General features: G+C 36.5%; 1 protein-coding gene across 2 annotated transcripts in view; it reads left to right on the top strand.

Moving 5' to 3' along the window:
- Lingo2 (leucine rich repeat and Ig domain containing 2) overlaps nucleotides 1–24459 on the top strand; it is a 1024105-nt gene that overhangs the window by 278092 nt on the left and 721554 nt on the right. The window lies entirely within an intron of this gene.

Here is a 24459-nt window from a genome sequence, read left to right as displayed (position 1 = left end):
GTGTATATCTGTGTGAGATGTACATGACTTACCTTTGCAGAGGTCAGAAGAAGACGTGTGGAATTCTGCTCTCATCACTCTCTACTTTTCCCCCTCTCTCTCTCTCTCTCTCTCTCTCCCCCTCTGTGTGTGTGTGTGTGTCTCTCTCTCTCCCTCTCTCTCATTTCTCCTCTTCTGCTTCTACAAAATACCTTTTATTTCCTTTCTTCTATTATTGGTTGTTGGTCCTTTCTTTTCTCATCCTTGTATGTTTTAAGCCCGACATCTTTACCTATTCTAGTAACATGAGAAGTCTGTGATCATTAATTATCTGCTCCAAATATGTAGAAATCTGTACATATAAAGTAAGAATAACAAAGACAACACATTTTAAGAACGTCTTTTCTGTTTTAGGTTAAGTGCAGGGTTGCTTGTTTTCTGTGTTAGAGGCATTAAGCATTGACTATTTCTTGTAATGCTACCTAACCATTTCTTGAGCTTTGAGTGTGTGTATGAATTCACGTACTGCTTCCATATTTTAAGCAGCTGCATATATTTAATTTCTAAAGATATTCATATGTCTTGAAGAAGCAGCAGTACAATAGCCTTAATCAGAATTTGTCTCCCTGCTGTCATTACTTACTGTAATTCATTTTCATTCCTACATTTGTACATTCCTTAAAAAAATCAGACATTATGTCTCATTAGGAACATAGCAAAATATTAATTTATGCTTCTTGTTGTAATGTTTCTGAGAAAAATAACTCCGAAATGGACAGAAGTCAATAATAGGCTCCTCTCCATAATTACCATCTCTTCTCAGAGTAACTTGGAGGACAGAAATCAAGGATCTTCTAGACATGGGAGTGGAAAGGGTGGCTCAGATTTAATTCTTACTGAGTCTCAGACCTAATTCTCAACCGAGAGAGTTAGAAATAGGTATGTAGGTGTTCTGTTAATTTGGAAGAGGGAGAAAGAATGATGGGAGGGCATGAAGGTGGCGTGACTATTCTGAAAGAAGTTATTCTAGGACTTCTTATCAGTCAGTTTTATGACCAGAGTCATAGAATGTAACCTGTCAGCTCTAACAAGGAGGTATGACTACCATCTTCTGTTGTTCCATTAAAGAAACAAGTAATAATGAAGGCAAAGAAAAAACTTATTCAATGTGGCTACTCTGGGAAGAAGAAGAATTTCCACTGGTATCCCACCTACACACAGACCCAAGTCTTTCTTTAGGTTCTGATACAAAGCTTAAGAATGAATACGGTACAAGGGTATGCAGAACTAAGAGTCTCAGCCAAGACATGGTTGACCCATTATTGTTTATTTGCCCCCATATTTCCTATGAAGTAAACTGACAAATTGTCAAATTGAGTGACATCTTTCTACAGGGAAAGTTATTCTGGTTAGGATTAGATTTGGAGATTTTTCTTTCTCTAACATGGGACTGCTTGAAAAATTGCTTCCATAAATTCTGCATTGTCTCAGTAGTTTGATAGACTAAGGGAGGGGTACACTGTAGTTTTTGAGCATTAAGGTACTTCTGGCATGATATCAAAGTTATTTAGAATGGCCAATTGACTTATATACTGCAAAACCTTGATCATTTCTTTTCATACACATGTCCCATTTTCCCCTTTAACTGAAGAACTCTAATAGATGATAACAGTCACTCTGGAAAAGGCAAAACAATCTCCATACATCCCCACAGTATATCAGTAATATCTTATACTTAATAGGCCCTCAAGGATGTGAAAAATGGGGAACACTTGTGATTAGGTGATAATCAGCCATGTGGTGTTGTAGGCAGACTTTTCTCTCCCACTAGCTATTCTAAAATATTCACAGAGACTTAGTATTAATTAAAGTCTCAGCTGATAGCTTAGACATGTTGAAGATGGAAGTAACAAAACAATCCCACACCAGTTTACAATTATGAATAATAAAAGGGTTGACTTTCCCTTATCTCCCTAGTCCTCATAATGCCATTAAAAGAATTCAGGTGCAACACATAATATAGGGTGGAATATGGAATGAGTTTATGACAGAATCAACTGTACCTTCTAGATCGGTGGTTTTCAAGCTTCCTAATGCTATGACTCTTCAATACAGTTCCTCATGTTGTGGTGACTCCCAAGCATAAAATTATTTTGTTACCACCTCATAACTGTAATTTGCTCCTTATGAATTATAATAGAAATATTTAATACGCAGAACTTCTGATATGTGACTACCCAATTGGGTCATAACCCACAGGTGAAGAACCAGTATCAAGAGTCAGAACAGGCTATGACCAGAGCAATTTCTTTTCTGCTGTGCATTCATGACAAGCTTTGTGTTGTTTTTCTTAATGATTTCTAGAACAATCAGCCTTTACTGGAGTACTTTGTCTTCTAAGGATGACTGACAAGTCTGTTTTGATCTCCTCTTAAGGAGGGAGCAATAGTACCTTTGTTCTTCATCAATGAGCCTCGTGGTTTAGGGCTCCTGAAGCCAGGTTTAGATTATTAACTCTCTGAGGAATTTTCAGGAAGTTCAGGAGTCATCTTACCCTCTAGGACAGAGATAAGACATAGGTCACATTCTTCTGATGAGTACTTAAAATGTCCTGCTGTTGCATTGCTTTTATGTTACAAGGTGTTGATCATGAGGGAGTGGCTCAGTTCCACTGTCTTCTAGACAGACCTGCTAATGTCTAAGCAACAACAGTAGGTCACAATCTCTCAACTTACCCCCCCCCCCAAATTGGAGCATTCTCTGATACTACGTAGCTCAGTCATGCTTCATATTCTTCCACAGAGCACCCATAGGAATGGAGTTCAAGAATAGCATGAAGACGTGGATCAGAATATATTGTATGAAAAAAAATCTGTTTTCAATAAAAAAAAAACTAGGAAAAATAACATGAAGAGCAGAAGGTGCTTTTGATATGAATCAGCAGCAAGACTTGGGGATTTACAGCAGTATACCAGTACCATGAAAACCTTACTTTAAAATACATTTATCTAAATAAAGAAGGAATTTAATTAAGGAATTTATTTATGTAATTATTAAAAAGATTAGTGTGGTATCCTTGCTCTTTTCCAGTGGGTGAGTTGAGCAAAAAATTACTATTTACTGAAAGTGTACTCATTATCTTGTATGTTATGCACAATCTCATTCAAACCTCTAATTGGTAAAATTCTTATTCATCTCATTTAATCTCTGTTTGTCTTTATCGTCTTCATTCTACTTATCTGCTTAAATGTTATCTTCTTACCTTTTCCAAATAGCCTATTTAAATTTTCAATTCCCACCCTACTCTCCCTAACTTTCTTTATTTTTATATTTTCCTTTATCTGTCCAGTGGCCCTTGCCACTATAAAACACAAACTCCAGAGATCAAGAAATGCCTGGAGTAAACTGACTTGTTGAATCATTTCAGAGACTAGCCAGAAAATGCAAGGAACTGGTCCTGGCTAAAAGTCCTATAGTCTCAGCACCAGGTCCAAAGGCTATTTTTTAATAAACTTAGGGGAAGAAAAATCACTGCAATCTATACAGGCCATGGATAAGAAGCAGCCACAGGATTATGCAAATGGAGGGAGCTTTAGGAGAGAAAGACAGTCCATGAGAAGCAGTAATTGCTTCTGAGCAGAGTGGGGTTAGCGGGCCAGAAACTTGATATAACAGCAGTCCTGGCCGTTGGGTGCTGCGTGGCTGTGATGGAATTTAAATCAATGCTTCAATATAAATAGACGTCTTGTTGGTTTCACAGGCAGCTGCTAACTGATTAATTATTTTATCACTTCCTCATCCCACCTTTAAACTGCTGTAATTAAATGTAGGACATCTCAGATTTTTTTTCCTTGCACAACCACATCCTTCTATATTATGAACTTTCCTGATTTCCTTGTTTATTTCTCATAGTAGAATGTAAGCTCCTTGAGCAAAGGGACTTTTATTTATTTTGAAAATTTCATACGTATATGTAATGTATCATAGTCTATCTGTTGTGCCTTCCCTCCATCTATCTCCCCACCCTACCTATCTTCAATATTTCTCCTGTCCTCCTTTGAACTTCAGGTCCTTCTTTTCTGTAATAGACCATGAAATCCACTTACTATTTCTTACATGTATGTGTGTATGTGCAGGGAGAGGGGTGTCATTCATTGGGGAACAGGCAACTCATGCCTGTTCCCTCCACCCAAAAAAGTGACTCTACATCCCTCAATAGCCACCATCTTCTGCCATTATCCCCTCATCCAGAGTGTATCATCAGGAGCATGCCACCCTCCATGCTAGAGCTTTTGATTCTAATGTTTTTATATTTCTCGTGTTCAAATAGCCATAGTTGCTGTGAGTTCAGGCTTATAAAAGCTACGTCATGCCCAGAAACCAGCCTTTCACATCATTTCTCCTCTTCCTCTGCTTCAGATATTATTTTCAACTCTTCTTCTTTGTTCTCTGAGCATTGTGGGTGGAGGTGGGTTGACGTAAATCTTTCATCTGTTTGTGAGCATGCACAGTTGCTTACTCTCAGCGTTTTGACAGTTATGAGTCTCTGCATTAGCTGTGCAATAAGAAGCTTCTTAGATCAAGGTTAGATAAAAGTACAAATCTGTGAGCATAAGCATAAATGCTTAGAAAGGAAGTTACCAAGGTGACTTTCTGGAAAATAGCAATAGGCTTTCTTTGCCAGGTTTTTGATTATGTTTATAATATCAGGAACGAAGTCCCTCCTGTAGAGCAGGCCTCAAATGTGTTCAAGAGAACAGTTGATTGCCTCCCTTAATAATCTTGCCACTGTAGTAAGTGGGTACATCCTCACTGGCAAGTAATTATTGTAGCATACAGAGACCCGCACTGGATAAGACCGTGGATATCATTTCCCCCCAGCAGTGGGCATTGCTCTTTCCAGCCCTGTAAAAGCTTATTAGCTGAGAGTTTTCTGGTTAGTTCAAGACTGATCTTTCTATTTCCTGCACCAAAAAAAATGTATAGCACATGCAGCAATAGGGTCTATTGATCTAGTTATGACCATAATTTTCAGTTAAACAAAAGCACTGGCAATAATTTGTCTTGTTTTGGTCGCCTTTTGGGCCTCTCTGATCAATAATTGGTTACCTTTGTCTATCACTTGGATTTTGATTTAATAATGCATGTCTTCTGAGAACATCATTATTTGCCAGCATTGGTTAATGAATTAAAATACAATCAGCATAGCCACCAAAATGTTTTAATATCCCATTAAGTAATGAAAAGAAAGCAACTTCCTTGTGGACTAGTTTGCTCAATACAAACCCAAATCTGAATTATTGATTTCTCTCCTTGTATCCTTTGTTTAAAAAAAAAGATTTTATTTATTTATTATGTATACAGCATTCGCCTCCATGTATGCCTGCATGCCAGAAGAGGGCGCCAGATCTCATTACAGATGGTTGTGAGCCACCATGTGGTTGCTGGGAATTGAACCCAGGACCTCTGGAAGAACAGCCAGTGCTCTTAACCTCTGAGCCATCTCTCCAGCCCTCTCCTTGTATCCTTTGTCTATAATTTGTGGTGTGTAGCTTGGCTGTAGTTATCTGCTGTGGATGTCCAATCTGTCAGTCCCTGTTGCTTATGTTTGAATATCTGAATCTGTGCCTGTGCCTGACAAAGACTTTACTCTGTATTTGTTAAAGAGCATATAAAATATGGCATGAGAAAGGAACAAGGAATGTTTTATAGAGATCTTTAAAAGAGATTTACAAGGGAAGAGGTTACTTTACTGATCCCATCTGACCCAGAATACCATTTAAAACTGCTAACAGATGCTGTCAACCTATATCAGCATGTTGCTTCCAACATTTATGGGATATTTGTTTTAAAGTTGCTTTCAACCTGTTGTCTGTTTTCAGAAAATGAATATCATCATCCCCTCTCTCTCCCTCTCTCTCTCTCTCTCTCTCTCTCTCTCTCTCTCTCTCTCTCTCTCTCACACACACACACACACACACACACACATTATTCTGAGTCAAGAGCATGGGAGGGGACATAACTTATGATTAAAGCTGTGCATTTATCTCACATTGTAAAAGGTGATTGCAAGGGAAATTCAAGGAATAATAAGGTTGGTTATATTGTTTTTTAGGAGACAGGTGAAACTTAACCAGTAGGATATCAGGGTAAGCTCATAGTCCCAAATTATCCCAAAACATGTATCTAAAAACATTAGGCTACAAGATCTTCCAAAGTTTATTTTCTACTGTCAAGAAATATATGTAGAAAAATGTATCACTGCATTGTATTTATTGATTATAATTTAAGTAACTTATGAATTAATAGGATTTTATAAGAAATATATATGTGTGTGTATACACACACATATACATATACATACACACACACACACACACACACACACATATATATATATATATATCCTTGGATTTGTTTAACCCACTCGGCATCCTCATTTCCCCAACTTCCTTTCCTCATCGCTACCTAAATTTTGAGATTTTAGCATTCCCTCCAACATGTTTTTTCTTATTACATGCACTCCATTTTATTTGTTTTTTTTTTAGTTTTGTTTCAAGACAATTCGTTCCCTTTTGGCTTCTTCATACACACTTTATTTGGTTAATACTTCTTTGCCACCTTTTTTGTCCATTCCTGTCATTCCACTGCATGTTCCTCCATAGATACACCTCTGTTATTACACAACCCAAATCCCACCTCTCAATTTTAATATCTCCTATAATACACTCTTCTCCCTCAGTATGCCCTCACTGGCCTGCTACTATTTGCCGGATTTTGATATTTACTCCAGGATAAACACAGGAAACACAAGCTATGAAACTAAGACTCACACATGAGAAAGAACGTGATGCATTTGTCTTTGAGGTCTAGGGTATCCTCACGAAAAATAATTCTTCTTGTTCCATTCATTTACTTTTGAATTTCATGATGTTAATTTTATATAGTTTAATAATATTATCCTTTGTATGTATGCACCTCATATCCATTATCTATTTTCAGTTGATGGACATCTAGACTGAACCATTTTCTAGCTATTTGAATAGAATAGCAATGGATATTGATGGCTAAGTAGCTCTGAAATAAGATACAAAGTCTTTGATGATTGGAGAAAGATAGCTGGGTAGTGTGGTAATTTTTTCTAATTCTTTTTGAGTATCCTCAAAACTGAGTTCCAATGTGACTGAAATATTTTCACTTCCACCCACCCATAGTATATAAGGGTTCCCCTTTTGCCACTTTCACACCAGTTGGGTCATTTGTATTCTTTATGACAGTCATTCTGACTCCCATGAGATTGAATCTTAGAGTAAATATCTACATTTCATTGGTGGCTAGAGGTATTAAACACTTTGAAAAGTGTTCAGTGGACATTTGTGTTTCTTCTTATGAGAACTTTTCATATTCATAGCCCATTTTATTTTTTATTTAATTTTAAAAAATTTACATATTCGCCCCAGTTCCAACTCCTTCCCCTTCTCCTGTCCCCACTCACCTCCCCCAATTCCACCTCCCATCCTCTTCTCAGAGGTGTTCTGGCCTTCCTTGGGGAGGTAAATTCTGGTAAACCTAGTTGAGGCAGGACCGAGTCCTTCACACAAACACTTTAATTAAGGCTGAGCAAGGTATCACACCATACCCATTTTAAATTGTTTTCTTGATATTTAGGATTGTGTGTTTATTAGTTTGCTTGTTTTCTAGCTTGTTTGTTTGTTTTTATTCCAGACTCTATTCTTCTGTCAGATGTATAGCTGGCAGAGCTATTATTCTCTTATTCTCTTGACTGATTCCTTGACATGTCATTTGCTGCACAGAAGCTTTTTTATTTTAGGAGAACCATTTGTCAGTTGTTGATCTTATATCTGTGCTACCAGAGTCCAATTAAGAAAGACTTTCCCTGTTCCTATAAGTTGAAGTGTGATCCTTGCTTTTTTCCTCCAGAAGCATCTTAATTTTTTTGAAAAAAATATAAATTAAAATATAATTGAATAATTTGCCTCCCTTTTTTTCCTCCCTCCATCCCTGTGCATGTCCTATTCCCTTGTTATCTCTCAAATTCCTGACCTCTGATTTTAAATTTTTTGTTGGATATGCATATGTGTTTATACTCCTAAATATATAAATGGAGCCTGCCTAATCTGTATAATATTACTTATATGTATATGAATTCTGGCCTGTGATCATTTGATATTGGGATCATAATGGAAAGATGGGGCAGGAAGATTTAAAAAGCCTGAGGAGCAAAAAGCTTGCTTTGAAATTTCACCTTTTTAAAAATCTCAGAGTAGCTATACTCATGAATTTTCATCATCATGGCTCCTTAAATAAGACAACAGCACAAAACGCTAAACAAAGGGGGATTCTCTTGGGGCCTCCACTCTAGACGAAGAAATGCAGGCAACTAAAGATAGTGAAAGCGGGTGAATTAGTCTTCTTCCACTATGATCCCAATTTCAAGTGATCACAGGCCAGAAATCATATAAGTAATATTATACAGATTAAGCAGGCTCCATTTAGATATTTAGGAGTATAAACACATATGCATATGTAACAAATGTAGATGTCCAAAACTGGATATATTTTAGCATTTTTAGAAGATCAGGGCTTATGCTAAGGCCCTTTATTCCTTTGTAGTGGAGTTTTGTGCAGTGTGGGAAGTAAGATGCTCACCTAATTTTTCTGCATGTCGAAATCCAGGTTTACCAGAACCATCTGCCAAAGGGACTATCTTTTCTACAGTGTGTGTCTTCAACATCATTGTCAAATACCACGTAACTATAGTTATGTGCACTGCTATCTGGATATGTGATTCTGGATTCTGCATCATTGATCTATATATACATCTATTTTTATGCCGGTATCAACTCAGAGAACCCTGCAGTAAAGAAGGCAGAAAGAGTGTAAGCAGGATTGAAGATGTCAATGAATTGATGCCTTCTGGACACAATCGGCTGGCACACATATGAACATAGGCTATGCAGCATGTACAGGACTTGCATGGGTCTGGAACTGAAAGGATACGTAGACACACACCTCCATGTCTAAGCCGGAAGCTATCTTCAATTGATAACCACTTGTAAAAGAAAAATTAATTTTATCCAATGGAGTCTCACTAGGGAAATGAGCTTCTGTTTAGGGTAGGCCTAATACACAACAGTCTATGACCAAAACAAAGGAACTCAATGGAGTCTTTGGAGTTTTTTTTTTTTTCTCATAATGTTGTCAGATAATTTTTTTTTTTTTGGTTTGGGTTTGTTTGTTTCCTACCTTTCAGGTCCTTTGTGTATATATATGTCTTCTGTTTTGTGTTTGATAGCATTCTTGAATATGTGACGTGTGTGTCTCGGCATATGCATTTCTTACACTTTTATTTTTACTCTTTTTCTTTTTTGGTTGTTTTTGTCATGTTCTTATTTGTTTGTTTATTAATTATTTTAATTTATTATTATTCCTTAGATGTCTTTTTGGTGTTTCTAAGAGAGAATGAAAAGGTGTTCTGGGCTGGGTTCAGAGCGAAGTGGGGAGGAACTGGAATTAGAAGGAGAAGAAACCAAAATCAGAATGTATCTTATGAGGAAAAATACTTTCGATAATATAAAAACTGCTAATATGAAAAATGTATTCAATTAACTATTGTTTTGGGAAATTGACAAGGAATTCCTATGAACATTGTACAAAACTCTGAACCTAAAAATAAACTTTAATTTGCCAAGAAAAGAAAAAAATACTAAATTTATTCTGAGAAATATTTTTTCAAGTTTTGTCACCAATGAGTATTTTTCGGGTCCTAAACACTGTCCCATCATGGGCAGGTTCCTGTTGCTTAGGCAGAGAAGCTACACTTACTATGGGTTCAGTTTTTCTTGGGTGAGTGTCAGAATTGACTAGAGCAAGTAAGAATTCAGTCCAAGGAAGGCAGCCGAGACATTGTTTTGAGAAAAGGGTTTACATGCATGGGAATGAAAATAGGAGATGTCATGGATTTTGGAGGAAGAACTTGAAATCTCTGGGGGTACGTGAGATGATAAATGCAGAAGTGAGAAAATGGAGTAAAAGGAGGTCTTAGAATGCTTGTTTTGAGTAAACTGGAGAGTAATAAAGATACTATGATTACATATAGAATTTATCTAAGATTCATCAGTGTTTTGTTTACTGGTAATATATTTGCCGATATTTAATCACGATTTATTTTGGGAAATATTAGAAATATGTATTTATTTGGAAATAATGGCTATTGCATCGTATACATTATATTGTACAAGAACTGATAATGCTTTCTTTGTACAGAGCTGTTTCATATGTTCCATCAACCTCTATGTCTGCCCTAATAGAAGATAGTTGAGTCTCATAGCTTCTGTGTTCCAGTTTTTGTCACTTCATGTACATCTGTATCTCTTGGAAAGTGTTATCTGTTCACATGAATAAAGTGGTAGTGAAGGCAAGTAATGTCTTACAACGGTAGTGATGGCAATGACTTTGACCTGTGGTCCTCTAAATCCCTTAGCCATACATAAGTATCTGACTTTAAGCAGTGGATGCGTCTCAAGACACTTGTTCTGCCAGTCACATTTTACTTCTTGGGGAATTGAGTAGCTGTATGAAACTTTCCTTATTCCTCTCCCAATGACAAACCGACTGTCTAGGAAATCATGTTACATCCAGTCATGAATGGGACAGTCACATCATCCTTCTGAAACCTTAGGGGACATCATGGGAGAGTGGGAGTAAAGAATATAAGAGCCATATAATGGGAGGACATCTTCTGGGCTTGGCATGTCATAACTGGAGGTTTCTCATCCCACTAGGTCCCGCTGCTTTTAAAATGAACACACATAGGCTTAATATTAATTCCATACCATTTGACCTATTAGCTCAGGATTATTATTAACTAGCTCATAAAACTTAAATTAACCAATTTCTCTTATTTTATATTTTACCAAGAGGCTCATGGCATGTTAATTCACATCTTGCTTATCTGACAGATGCTGAAATCTCCCTGACTCGGCCTTCTTTCTTCCTATTTTCAGTTTGGCTTCCTCACCTAGCTATATTCTGCATTGCCAAAGGCCAAAGCAGCTTCTTTCTTAACCAATGGTAATAAAACATTCATAGCATACAAAGGGGTATCCCATATAACATGTGTATTACCCAAATCAGCTCAGTTGTGGGTATCTTCCAAAGACCTTCACAAGACTCAGCCCGTTAGGAAGCACACTCCTCCCTGAGAGTCTGTTGGCAATGTATGATTGAGTGAACGGTGTCATTTTTTATGGTGATTTCATCATTGATAAGTGACCTTTGAACAAGTAAATAAATTCCCATCCTTGGCTATGGAAGCTGCTCTAACTAAACTCAGTGAGTCATAAGCAGAAGGTCATAAAAGTAGGTGGAGAGAGAAGGATTTCTATGGGACAGTAAGAGGACAAGAATGGGAACAGGAGGTGAACATGGTTGAAATGCATTACATACCTGTAAAACACTGTCATAGAATAAAGATACCTGACAGAAAATAAGGTTATACAAAAATCAGATTTTAATCTGGATATTTTTTTTCTGGAAATGTCACATGTCCTCTTTCATCTCCCATTCCTGACTTTAGATCTTAGTTTTCTCACCTTGTTCTTTTCTGACATTTTGTAAGTGAAAGGAAGTGTTCAATAGAACCAAAGGAAGAATTTCTACAGTTTGTTAACTAGATTCTCAGCATAGAATCCAGTGTGCACCATACTCCTGCACATCTTGTGTTCTGCAATATGAAATCCAGTGTGCACCACACCCCAGTGTATCTTCCTGTTATGCAACAACATTTTAGTAGTTTCTTCTATCTGTGGAATCAGTCCTGTTGTCAGAGGGTAGACTAGGAACTATAAAATGTTATTAACCATGAAATGAAACCACATATTCACCTACTTGCTTCTGTTTTTGGCAGACGGAAAGCTCTGCACGCTTAGATGTCTGACATTCTAATATTTAGTCTCTTGAGAAAGCATCCTTTTATGTCCTAGCTCTAGGCTTGAACAAAGAGAATAAACATCGCACGGAAAAGAACAGAGAGATATATTTATGGAGGCTGATCTTATAGTTCAAAAGCATACTCACGAATACAGGTGTAGAAAACACACTTTTCTCTTAAAGGATAACTTTGGTTTGTAATGGAGATCTGGTCTGCAGGGATTAAACTACAGAACTCTACAAACTTTCTCCGTGTTAAGGTACTCCTTCACAGGTTGTGTTTTCCTGCATATCAAATAGAAATGCTATGTAGGAGGAGAGTTCTTTCACTTAAAATGATGATAAGATTTACCCAGATCTTATTTGGTTTTTGCAAACTGGAATTTGTCTTTAAAAGGTATGAGGTGAGAACAATGAGAAAATAAAATATTAGAGTAATATGTTACTTATATGAAGGGAAAACAACTTAGATTTTCTGGGAATACTCATGCAATAAGCAACTGCCCTGTGCTAGGAGTCAGGAGTCAATATTCATTGTGTGTTGTTTTCCAATGTAGTAGCTTCATTTACTTTGCAAGATATTGTATTAGTTCCTTTTACTGAGATTTGTCTCACTCCCTAGGATAGCCTATTCTTGAATTCACGATCCTCCTGACTCATCTTGCTGAGATCATAGGTGTAGCACATCATGAACAGGCTTCTTTATAAATTTGTCTTTTGGTATCCTGGCTTGGTGTGCATGGATTGTCTTCTGAGAAAGAGAGGACAGCTTGGAATGGGTTTAGTTCATGGTGGGGTGTTTTCCCAGTCTGCATTAAGACCTTGTGTTTCTTGTGCTTGCTATAATGTTATAGGGGCTGTGGTTATTAAGGAAGGGGCTAGAAGGGAAGGAGGGAGCAGAAAGGGAGAAAGGAAAGAGACAGACAGACAGACAGACAGACAGGTACACACATGAGGAGAGAGAGAGAGAGAGAGAGAGAGAGAGAGAGAGAGAGAGAGAGAGAGAGAACTTTATGTAGAGCATTGTTTAGCCACTTAGTAATTTATTTATTTCAGCACTTGCTACTTTTCAGCAATATTTCAGGTCTGGATGAACTACAGTGAAACCGAAGTAGGTCCTGCCATCAACGATATCATTTCTGATAGATAAGCAAGGAATAGGTTAGGGAAGCACAGAATGAGATGATTGCAACAGTGAAAGCAGAATAAGGAAGGCAATGAAAACTAAGGGACAAAATTAAAGAGGACACTCTGTATATGAATTGGTAATATTTGTCTTGGATAATTATTTGAAGCATTAGCAAGGTTTTTGCAGGTAAGAAAGGAACACCTGGAAAAGTCAAAGAAAGAAATTTTGGGATAGAAATGATACTGACACACATGAACAAGCTAGTCAGGAAAACATAGTTTGTATGTTAAATCAAAGAGCTTGGCATCACTCTCATGTCCACAGTTACAAAAACTTTAAATAATTACATGCTTATTATATGTTATCAAAGCCACTAAGATAACAAGTTATTATTAATTTGTACCTTTAGGGTCATACAAGACTCACAATGTCTTTTCTATAATTGTTGTCTGCAAAATAAGAATAGTGGGAAGCTCACTGATTTAACATCCACTTGATAATATTAAGCAATAAGCATGTCATGCTAGGAAAGACAGCAAGCTAAAATTACATTCCGTGTTCAAGACATACTTAGGACACAACACACAATTTGAATGATACCTATGAATTCTGATTCTTGTTTTGAGGCAAATTACACACACACACACACACACACACACACACACACACACACACAGAAATACACACACACACGTGGCTGTTCTCACCGAAAGCAAAGAATCAAATACACCTCCACTTTGCTTTCCTGTGTGCCCTTTTTGCAACTGTCTGGTTATGCTTCATCTTGTTACTTTCCTTCTTCCTTCACCCAATCATTTATTTATTTATGCATGTATTTATCCATTCATCCATTCAAAACAGTACTCATTAAGCATATAGTTATTCAATAGGGACCACTGATAAAACAGTGACCAAACCACACATAGTGTCTTTCTTCCTCTAATTGGTTTCAACTGAAAGCAAGAAAAGCTGAGGAATTCACCTGTGCTAGACCGCAACTCTCCAAGTTAAAAAAATAATGCTTTTGATATTCATATCAGGTGGAAAGATAACTACAATAAACAACATTGCAAGTTGACATAACTAGTTATTACCTAGAGAAGCAGGAAGGAAGCCAGAAGAACCCTGAAGAGCACCAAGTTCTCTGATCTCTGACTTCCTTCGACTGGGCCATTTCTTTCATTTCAGTAACTGTTTGTTATTAGGGCCCTTGAGCAGCCAACTTCCCCAAAAGCTTCTAATGCTTTACTCAGCATTGCATTTACAAACTTGACATCAGCTTAGAAGTACATAGAACTGTGATATCAGATTTCTATACATTTTTCTAAAATAGATGCATAGCAACATGTAAATGTTCCTGGAATCACTATGGAAATTTACTTTAGTAGTTGCTATAGCAACTGACTCTAAACTTTTACAAAATATATTCTCTTAAATGTCTTGGGACTGTATGAGGGCAATGTGATCAGTATCTAAAGAGTCTTTGTTTTTCTGCTCAGTATGTCCTACTTATTGCAAGTAGCTCCAACTATTTATTAAAAATAACTGAGGCACTTCGCTGATTATCTTTTGAGTTTAAATTTCTTTCTGATGGGGATTCAATCTTGGTACTATTGAAATATGGCTCTTAATCTATCCAAACAATTAGACACTCATTATGCTATCATCAATACTGGGGTTGGCATGGCAAAGAATACAGAATAAATTTAAGAAGAAAAGTTTCTACAAAGATCTTATAATGGCAGGCTTGACCATCATAGAATAAACTATTACCTATGAGACACACCCAAGGGGCACAGAGGATCTCAGATTATACAGGTGTGGATCAACAGTTAGAAGGGTACAGAAAATGTGAAGCTTGTGCTATCTGTCCCTTCTCAGTATCAAAGCGTTAGTCTAAAAAGTACAAGGACTTTTCTGCTTTCATATATATATATACATATATAGTATTGCTAAAACAACAACATTTTAATAATCTCCAAACTCCTCTGTCATACCACAGAAATCTGTAAGCAGTTGAGAATGTTCAATGTATCCTAGACATCTTACAGTTATGATCTTATATTTGAACTCACTGACTGGGGCAAAGAATGAGAAGCATTTTCTTTGAAAGGTAATAATTCAGCAAAAATCTGGGATAAATACTAATTCACCGTCTCAATTTTTACATTTATTTCTCAGGCTTAAGTTTCTTTGATGGTTACATTTTTTTTTTTTTTGGTTTTTTCGAGACAGGGTTTCTCTGTGGTTTTGGAGCCTATCCTGGAACTCCCTTTGTAGACCAGGCTGGTCTCGAACTCACAGAGATCCTCCTGCCTCTGCCTCCCGAGTGCTGGGATTAAAGGCGTGCACCACCACCGCCAGGCTGATGGTTACATTTTTAACTGCCTTAGATGACTGTCAAGGTTAGAAAACTTAACTCCCAGTGGCTAGTACACTAAGTTCTAACATAAGATCAAGATAAAGTTTTTTTCTATAGCTTGTCCAAGGAATCTAGGTATTACAGGGAAGATTATGGACATAGTCTTTACAATATTGTTTTGTAGGGATAAAAACTATTCAGAAAACTGTGGAAATTAAGATTAATTTCAGGTCTTAGAATTAAGAACCTAGGTGCACTTAGGTGGAGACAACTTCTGGTTTCTGGTATAAGGATGGGGGCTTGTGTCCAGTTTTCTTCTCAGTGCTATGTCCCCTGGGTATACAAACTACTCTTAAGGGTAGGTCCCATGCCCAGCAGCAGATGGCCAACAAAAAAAAATAATTCAGTGGCATCTTTGTAATGTTGGAGGGGGGAGGGAGAGAGCTGTACTCACTCACACACACAAACACACAAAGAATGGCATGTATCAGTAGACTAGGGGCTCACTGTATTGAAGGATGCAGTCCTAATTTACCACAATGATTAATAGAGCATCCCTGACACTCTACTTTAGAGTGCAGCTATAATGTCTTCCACTTGGGCTTTATAGGAAAATTTCTACAAGATGTTGGGTTCCCTGCGGTATTAATTATAAACACAAAAATAAAAGTTGTAGTGGTGTGAAAGAAAAAGTTCCCCTCACCTCTCAGCCTCATATGTTTAATTATGAATTCCCCAGTTGGTGGAACTATTTAAGAGGGAATAGGAAGTGTAGCCTTATGGGAGGAAGTACATCATTGGCTTGTAGGTTTCAAAAGACTTGCAGGATTCCCAGCCTGTAGCTATCTGCATTGTACTTATGGATCAAGATATGAGATCTCAGTTATGGATTCTAACCCACTGAAACCATAAGCCAAATTAGCCACTTTCTTGTATTAGATGTCTTTACTACAGCAATAGAAAAGTAGCTAAAAGAGCTAAGACAGCTTATGTAGATATAAAAGCAGTTCATATTTAGGAATCAGCGCTTCCCCTGCTCATTCTTTCTTTATGAAATATGGGTTACTACAGTGTCCTAATGCCCAAAGAAATGTGCTACATTATCCTGTAACTCAGTCTATATGATAAGCACTGTCTTGGTAACTATTCTATTTAGTTATTATAACCCGTAACTAAAGCAATTTATAAAAACAAAGCAATTAATTTAGGACTAACAGTTCTATGCAGTTAGGCCATGACCATAATGGCAGGGGGACTGGCAGCTGGAAGGCAGGCATGATTCTTGAGTAGTAGTCAAGAGCTTACATCTGATGCACAGCCACAAGACAGGCAGAGAACAAATAACTAGGAATGGCTATTGAAACCTCCATGCCCTCATCCAAGGACACACCTTTTCCTAGGGGGCCATACTTCCTAATCCTTTCAAAACAGTTTCATCAACTGTGGGACAAGTATTCACATACATAAGCTTATGGGGGCCGTTCTCATTCAAATCACCACAGGTATTCTAAAGAATAAATGAGTAATTTTGTGATTAAGCTACAGCACAAGCTTGATTCTGCTGGTGCCTTTTGCTTATTTAGATTTCTGAATAGATGTAGGTGGGTAAAGTAAGAGATTATTAAAGTAATTTGGATGGGTCAGCATTTGAGTGTAGAAATGATGATTAATTTTTAATAATCAGAGTATGATTAGAATTGTGATTTTGAGCAATGTGAAAACTTAATCCCTGCAAGGTTGTTGGAGAATGAATACTTGTTCATATTCTGCTAAGATATCTTCCTAGGGTAGACATGAAAGGTTCTGTGTTTCAACAGAACGTGAAAGATGAAATGCATACTTGATAAAATGCGATTTTCTCTCTAACAGCACAACAATTATTGAACTGAGTTTAGTCATTAGTCTCACTCCCCGGCAAATTTTCTATTTTCTTGAAGTTATAATAAGAAATATAAGTTGGACATGGGATATAAGACATTTATAACAAGTTATAAAAACATGTACAAGTAAAAACGTTATCAGCAAGGAAGTATTAAGTGGTAGAAAGTATATATTTGTTTTTTTATTACAGCAGATAGTATGAAAGAAAATGCTAATAGGAATGAAGTTCCTTTTTAACACCTTGACAGCTCCAACTGCTTTTTGTATTGATATTAATTTACCACTAAATTGAAACTAATTTGCTAAAATCAAATTTAAACTATCTAAAAGGTTTTCACTTAACATTATTAAATCAAAAGAATTCTAAAATTAAAGCTGGGGAGAAAAAGGTAAACTACATTTACATAGTATAAGCCAAATTGGAGAAAATGCGTTAAAATGCTCCCACTTCAACTTTATATTCCTTTCTCTAATATTGTATTTGTTTAAACATATTTTTTATCAAACCAGTGTGGAACAGAAGGCTGAAATAATATATAAAAAATCAAGGTTAACATTAATGTTGGCCACAAATATAAATATTTGTTTATTCAGACAAACAAAACAATGCCCTGTAGAGGTTCCTTAAGGAAGAATTGCTGAAGGAAAGATACCAGGACTACATTTGATGCACATTATTGATATTGTTTCTTTCTTATTTATTCTTCTTGTGAAGTCAGCTATCAATAATTGCTTTATGAATTCTGTCTCAATATTTTTTGAGGTGGGAATCTAACTGTGCATCCCAAGCTGGCCTTGAGCTTATTACATAGAATATGCTGTCAGAAACCTATTGTTTTCCTGCTTCCATCTCTTTTACACAAGAGGGAGTATAGGTATAAACCAAACGTGACCAAACCCAGTCCTCTTACCACTATTATTTTCAACATCTCCTACTTTCTTGAAGGAATCCACATTTATCACTTCTGTGTTCCAGTTTAGAGTTCTGACGGATATTTATGAGTTATGTTGATAGATTACAAACTAAGATTGCTCACTTGCTATGAACAACCAGGTTATATTGTTCTTAAAGTGTTAAAAATGAATTACAAAGAAAGAAAATGATGATAATAGGTAGTCAGAATATTTGCTATCTTATGTCCCAACATGAATGTGTTTGGCACCATGCTGCATGTGCTTTGTCTGTTGAAATTTCTTGTTAGGTTTATTTTTGCTTAATACATATTATGCTAACTGACAACAGTTTTTGTACATTCATCTATTTTCTGAAGAAATGAAAAATTCCCTGTAGGATTGCTACATATGTACTCAGTGGGAAATTGATAATTACCACATGTAAATAGATGTAATATGTAGCTATTTCCAATGTTTGGGTTAAATTAAATCACCAAACAGCAAGTACCATGCTTGTTTTTTATTAATGGGGTTTAAAAAGGCATTAGATTTCTGCAATTTGCTGAATGATTAATATACTGCAAGAAACCCAGCATTATCCGTTTCTTGACAGAAATTTCACTGCTAAAAGTCCAACTTGGTCAAGGTTTCCCACACTTCTCACTTTAGCTCCCTGCTGTCCATACTCTTTTCAATTGTGTGTGTGTGTGTGTGTGTGTGTGTGTGTGTGTGTGTGTGTGTGTGTGTATGTGTGTATTTGGTTAAAAATGTGTTTGTATGCATTTGCATGAATATAGGTGTGGGGGGCATACAGGCTTATTTATAGCAGCACTATCTTCAAAATGATGAAGTAAGGAAGCAGAAGGCTTTTCAAACTCACACATCATATAAAATTATACATTTATTATATATTTATATTTAAAATATTATATATTATTTCTACTAATATGTCTTTATTTGATTATCTTCTTTTGGGGACTTACATTTTCTTACCTGGTCACTATCAATCTTCATGTTTGTAATCTTTACAAGCGTCTGCACTGGACTTCAAGGAATGTCAGGGATTCACTTCCTAAAACAGTTGCATTCAGTTCAGTTCTTTGGTTGGGGATCCCTTCTATGCTTCTCATCTGTTCTGATAAGAAGCCCCTTAGTGTTGGTCACAAGTATACAAACAACTGTCAATCAAATTTTATGATTCAGTGCCTTTGCTCTTCTCCCCTAATTTGCGCCCACCCTACTCATTCTTTGTTGTAATTATATCCAACAATCCCCTTGCTGGAAAAGACTTTTGTGACTGCCCCGACTTTCATCAGCTCTAGAGACAGGATGTACTTCCATATTTATTTCCTATAAAGCAGCTCATTCCTTGTGCATTTCTTGTGTCTGTTCCAGACCTAATGTTTCCTTCCCTCACCAACAGATGTGTAATACTTTCTAGAAAATACATATTTTAGGAATAAAATGGTGACATTTATCTTAGACTTAACAGAAGAACCTATCTTGTCAAATAGTTTTATTAGAGTATGTTTTGAATGTACGCTCCTATTTTTTTTTAATATACAACATACCTGATATATCTGAATTATATATACAACTGCTTGCTGACCTCCTTGATTTCATATATCTGGTAAAAGTCAGTGTGTAAATGAATCATTATTTAGTAAATCGAAGATTTTTCCTAAATGTGAAATGTTAAATAGTTAGACTTCATCTTCATTCACATTCTCTCTCTCTCTCTCTCTCTCTCTCTCTCTCTCTCTCTCTCTCCTTTCCTCCCTCCCTTTCTCCTCTCTCCCCTATCTCCCAGCCTTCCCTTCTTTTGTCATTGATCTTTGTTGTCTCAATCATATTCAAGCTAGCAAATAAATAATCATATATAGAATAGATTTGATAAAATGTTTATGTTATTTTATTCTTTAAACATTTATTTTGAGAAGTACAATTAAGCAAATTGCAAAATGGCATGAATGAGAGACCATTACATGATTTGGTTAACCATAGAGCACATGGAAAAGAACATTCAGCTTCATTGATGTAAATCCAGGTTGCATTCCCCTTATATTTTAGCTTTCATGATATGGTATATAAAATACGTGTAACTTCATTTGGTGGAAGTGTTTAAAAGCTAGAGAAAAATGGAAGAATTTCCTTTTTTAACATCAAAATTGAGCACCTGTGTCTCTTTATTGTAGGCTTCTAAGGCACTGAATTATACAGCCAACCAACCTTTCTTTGTACCCAAGAATGGCTGTTAAAACTATGACAATAGTTATTAATGTCTTGACATCCTGTTTTATAAAATATAAATCATTTATGAGAAAGAACCATATACAAAATCAGTGATTTCTTCCTATTCTAATAATAAACAGATATTAAAATATGCTTTAAAACAATTTCCTCATATACATGAATCTTAGTAATGAAACCACTTTGAAATTGGATTTTAGAAAAAAAAAAACCTCAATGTAAATACGGAGTTGTAAAATTTGTACTGATATTCAACTCCTATGATTGTCTCAGCATTGTCGTATAAACCCATTTCATTCAGTGTTGTTGAATGAACACTATTAAACACCTGACTACTTATGACATTATCCTGGACTTTGTCCTCATTCATCTACATTCTAAGAAGGAAATTAAAAGGAGCATGAGTTAGATTAATAGTCTTCATTGTCTTATATTCAAGCTGGTTTCCTGAAAAGCATTTAGCTTACTATGTTTCGACAGTTTCCCAAAAATAAAGGTCAGTGTTAATATCATCATTGAATTGGTCATTGATTCAAATTATCATCACTAACAGGGCCAACAGGGATCCAAACCAAATTTTATTTCTTCTGAACAATAAGACTGAAGACATGTCAGGCTGGTGGTGCATTCAAGCAGTTCTCTGTTAGGTTCTGCAGAGTCCCATAGGACATGTTCATAGAAGCAAGGCATGAGGACTGTGAAAAGAATTTGACTAAAATTTTAGTTCTTATCAAACCTTCTTTTTCTTACTATTGTAAATACTGCTCAAATAGCAACTAATCCCCTTTTGTTGGCAGAGCTTCTGGTTTGTTTCCTGGCCACCCAGTCCCAAAATAATCACACAGAAACTGTATTATTAAAACACTGCTAGGCATATTCCTGTATAACTCTTATATCTTAAATTAACCCATCTCTATTATTCTGTGTATCACAATGCTGTTGTGGCCTACTGGTAAGGTTTCATCCGGCGTCTGTCTCCTGTGGCAGCTACATGGCTTCTTCTTGACTCTGCCTACTCTCACTCTATCTCTTCTAGACTGACTATATTTTGCCATGTCATAGGCGCAAGCAGCTCCTTTATTCACCAATGGCAATAAAACATATTCACAGCATATAGAGGGGAATCCCACATCAACTTTCTATTCCTGCAGATACCTTGGCCTTGGCATTATGTAAAATAACGTGAAGAACTTTTACTAGACCATATCAGAGGAAACTTAATTAAAATATAAATGGTGTCCACTATACAACTACCTGTATGTTTCAAATTGCTTACATAAAAAGAAAAACTCCTAGTCATTCTCTTAGCTCGAAGATAACTTCCCTAGTTCCTCCAAGAACTGAAAGAAAGCTCTAACTTAGAAGTTTTGGGGTAAAGAGAAAGTGTGGCAGTCAAGTTTTACTTGGATTGTCACAGTTTCCCTTTCTCACCTTCCTTCTGTCACTATACTTGGTAGTCTTTAATTCATCATTTATTAAACTTTAAACTACTTCTGTTATATTATATATTGTATTCCTTGCTTTATGTTTATGACCAATAGCCTGGGAAATAATACTCAAATTTATATACAATGAGTACATTACCTTGACAAACATTAAGAAGTGTATTTATTAATCCAGGTGTGGAGGTTTAAAAGAAAATGGCCCACAACAGGAGTGTCATGATTAGATGTGGCCTTGTTGGAGGAAGTGTGTCACTATGAGGGTGGGATTTGAGGTCTCTTTTGCTCAAACTCCTTCTGTGTGACTGTCAGTAGACTTTAGGTTGCATTAGGGCCAAGATGTAGCACTCTGAGCTCCAGCAACACAACACGTTGCATGCCACCATGCTACCCATCATGATAATGATGGACTCAAACTCTGAAACTTAGTTGAGCCCCAATTAAATGTTTTCTTTATAAGAATCACCATGGTCAGGGTGTCTTTTCATTGAAATTAAGGCCCTAACTAAGAGAACAGTCTGGAGAAGAAAAAAAATATATAATTCTAGATTCTGAATCTGTATATAGCACAGACACTTAAAACTAGAATATTCCTAGATACCCTTGAATTCTATAGATAGTTTTCAATACTGATGGGTATTTTGCTTCACTACTCCCTCTCTAGAGAACTACATTGTTTTACATTCTCAGGTCTTCCACAATAGGTTTTTAAACAAAGCCATTAGGTAAATTCTCTTGCATTATCCTTTATTAATGTGGCTGTTAGTACTACCTTCACTAAAACCTACATATATTGTGGATGAAACAATACCTCTTCAGTTGAAGTCGGAAAAGGATAAAACGTCTTTGAAATTCTTTCAGCATTGTGAAATAATAAGAGCATTAACTTTGTCTGAAAAAAGCAATAGGTGATAGAGAAATTTGTTCATGAGATTACTGCTTTTAAAATTGCAAATTGAAATCACCTAATGCACGAGAAGTATTTTTAAATCCATCCTATATCATAGGGATATGCTATGATGAATGATGCTTTATGCTCAGGGATATTATGTATTGGCATATGCAGGGGCTGGCAAGATGTAGACAATATCATCATGTGTATGTTAAATAGTTTGAAAACATAGCAAGCTTCATTCATGGGAATAGAAAATAAAATATATATGTACTTTTTAATGGGAGATATACTAGGACTTGTGGTAGATCAAGGATAAGAGATGAATGGATTTAAATGCATTAGTTACCATTTAGGACCAAATTAGGAAGAAATGCACTTTATAACATGCATATGAATATTGACAGCTCTCAAATGACGTGTGCCTGTCCCAGTTTGCAAAACATATTACAGTGAATCATCTTATTTATCCTAATAGCAACACATTAATACTGGGCGTTTTTCATTTGGTTCAGTTTAGTTTGATTTGGTTTGGTTAAAGTGAAGGATAGCTGATTAACAGTAGTTCAGAGTACTAACCAATTTGATACTTGATGTGTAGTGGTGGTTTCCTATGAGATTAAAACTTTCCATTGTGGAAGAAAATTCCTTAACTATGGGATGTAAATGAAGGTAAAACAGGCTATTTTAGGACAGGGTTTTATGAGGAGGTGAATCAATGGGATGTTCAATGGGAAGATAAAACACTCCATCCCATCGGGGAAGCTTATTTTAACAGCAAGTAAACAATTTAAAATAATTCCAGGAACTCCCTAAACCTGACCTAATTCACTAGACTCCTCTTTCCCCAAGAGAATAGCAGCAGTTAAAACTGCTATGTGTCTCTCTCAGACAATCCAGGCTGTGAAAAAGTCTCAGACCAGGGGAACAGTTTGAAAGACACAAAGATCAGCTGAATGGTCTAAAAGAGGAAGAGACCAGCCAAACTGCCAGGAAGAGGGAGGCTCAGACCAACTGAATGTTTGACAGTGACACTTTCCAAAACATTGAGCTGCCTGCAGGCTGTGCAGTGTTTTGTGTTTCCAGATTGTGTGAATGGTCACTTATGCTGGTGTGGAAATTTGGAGATGCATCTGTCTTTGAATTGTTTCTGCCTCTGTAAGTAGTTCAGCAACTACATTCCCCTAAGCAAATCCTCACATATTCCTGTAAGTAATCCTAATAAAACTCATTGCTTTACCATGTTGGGATTTGGCACTGTCCACAGTTTGGTCTGTCATTGTTCCCGTATGGGGTGAGTAGATATTTATTCATGTCTCCAAAGGAATAGTGTCACAGTAACTAGCCTTGAGGTTCTAGTTCAGTGCCTCAATCTGTGGTAGATAATTGATTTTGAACTGCAAAAAGCAGTCAAGGTTGTGCTTGCTTTGGCTTTGGGCCTTGCAATGGGGCCACAATTCACACTTACAAGCAGTTGTATTTAAGTGAGGCCTGAGAAACACATGGGATGGATATTGAGTAGCTTTTTCTTGCTTTGGTAAAAAGATGCCATTCATCCATTGCCCTAGTCTCCCAGCTAGCTTGGGTGCTGCCTCTTAGTCTTTCTCTGTGCATTGCTCTAGGCGAACACTGCTAATAAATCAGAGTTTTCACAAAGTTGAAACTCATTTGCCATTCT

This window comes from Microtus ochrogaster, linkage group LG5, assembly GCF_000317375.1.
Source record: "Microtus ochrogaster isolate Prairie Vole_2 linkage group LG5, MicOch1.0, whole genome shotgun sequence".
In the NCBI taxonomy this organism is placed as follows: domain Eukaryota; kingdom Metazoa; phylum Chordata; class Mammalia; order Rodentia; family Cricetidae; genus Microtus; species Microtus ochrogaster.
Note: the sequence above shows the minus strand (reverse complement) of the source record. Positions and strands in the feature narration are given on the sequence as shown.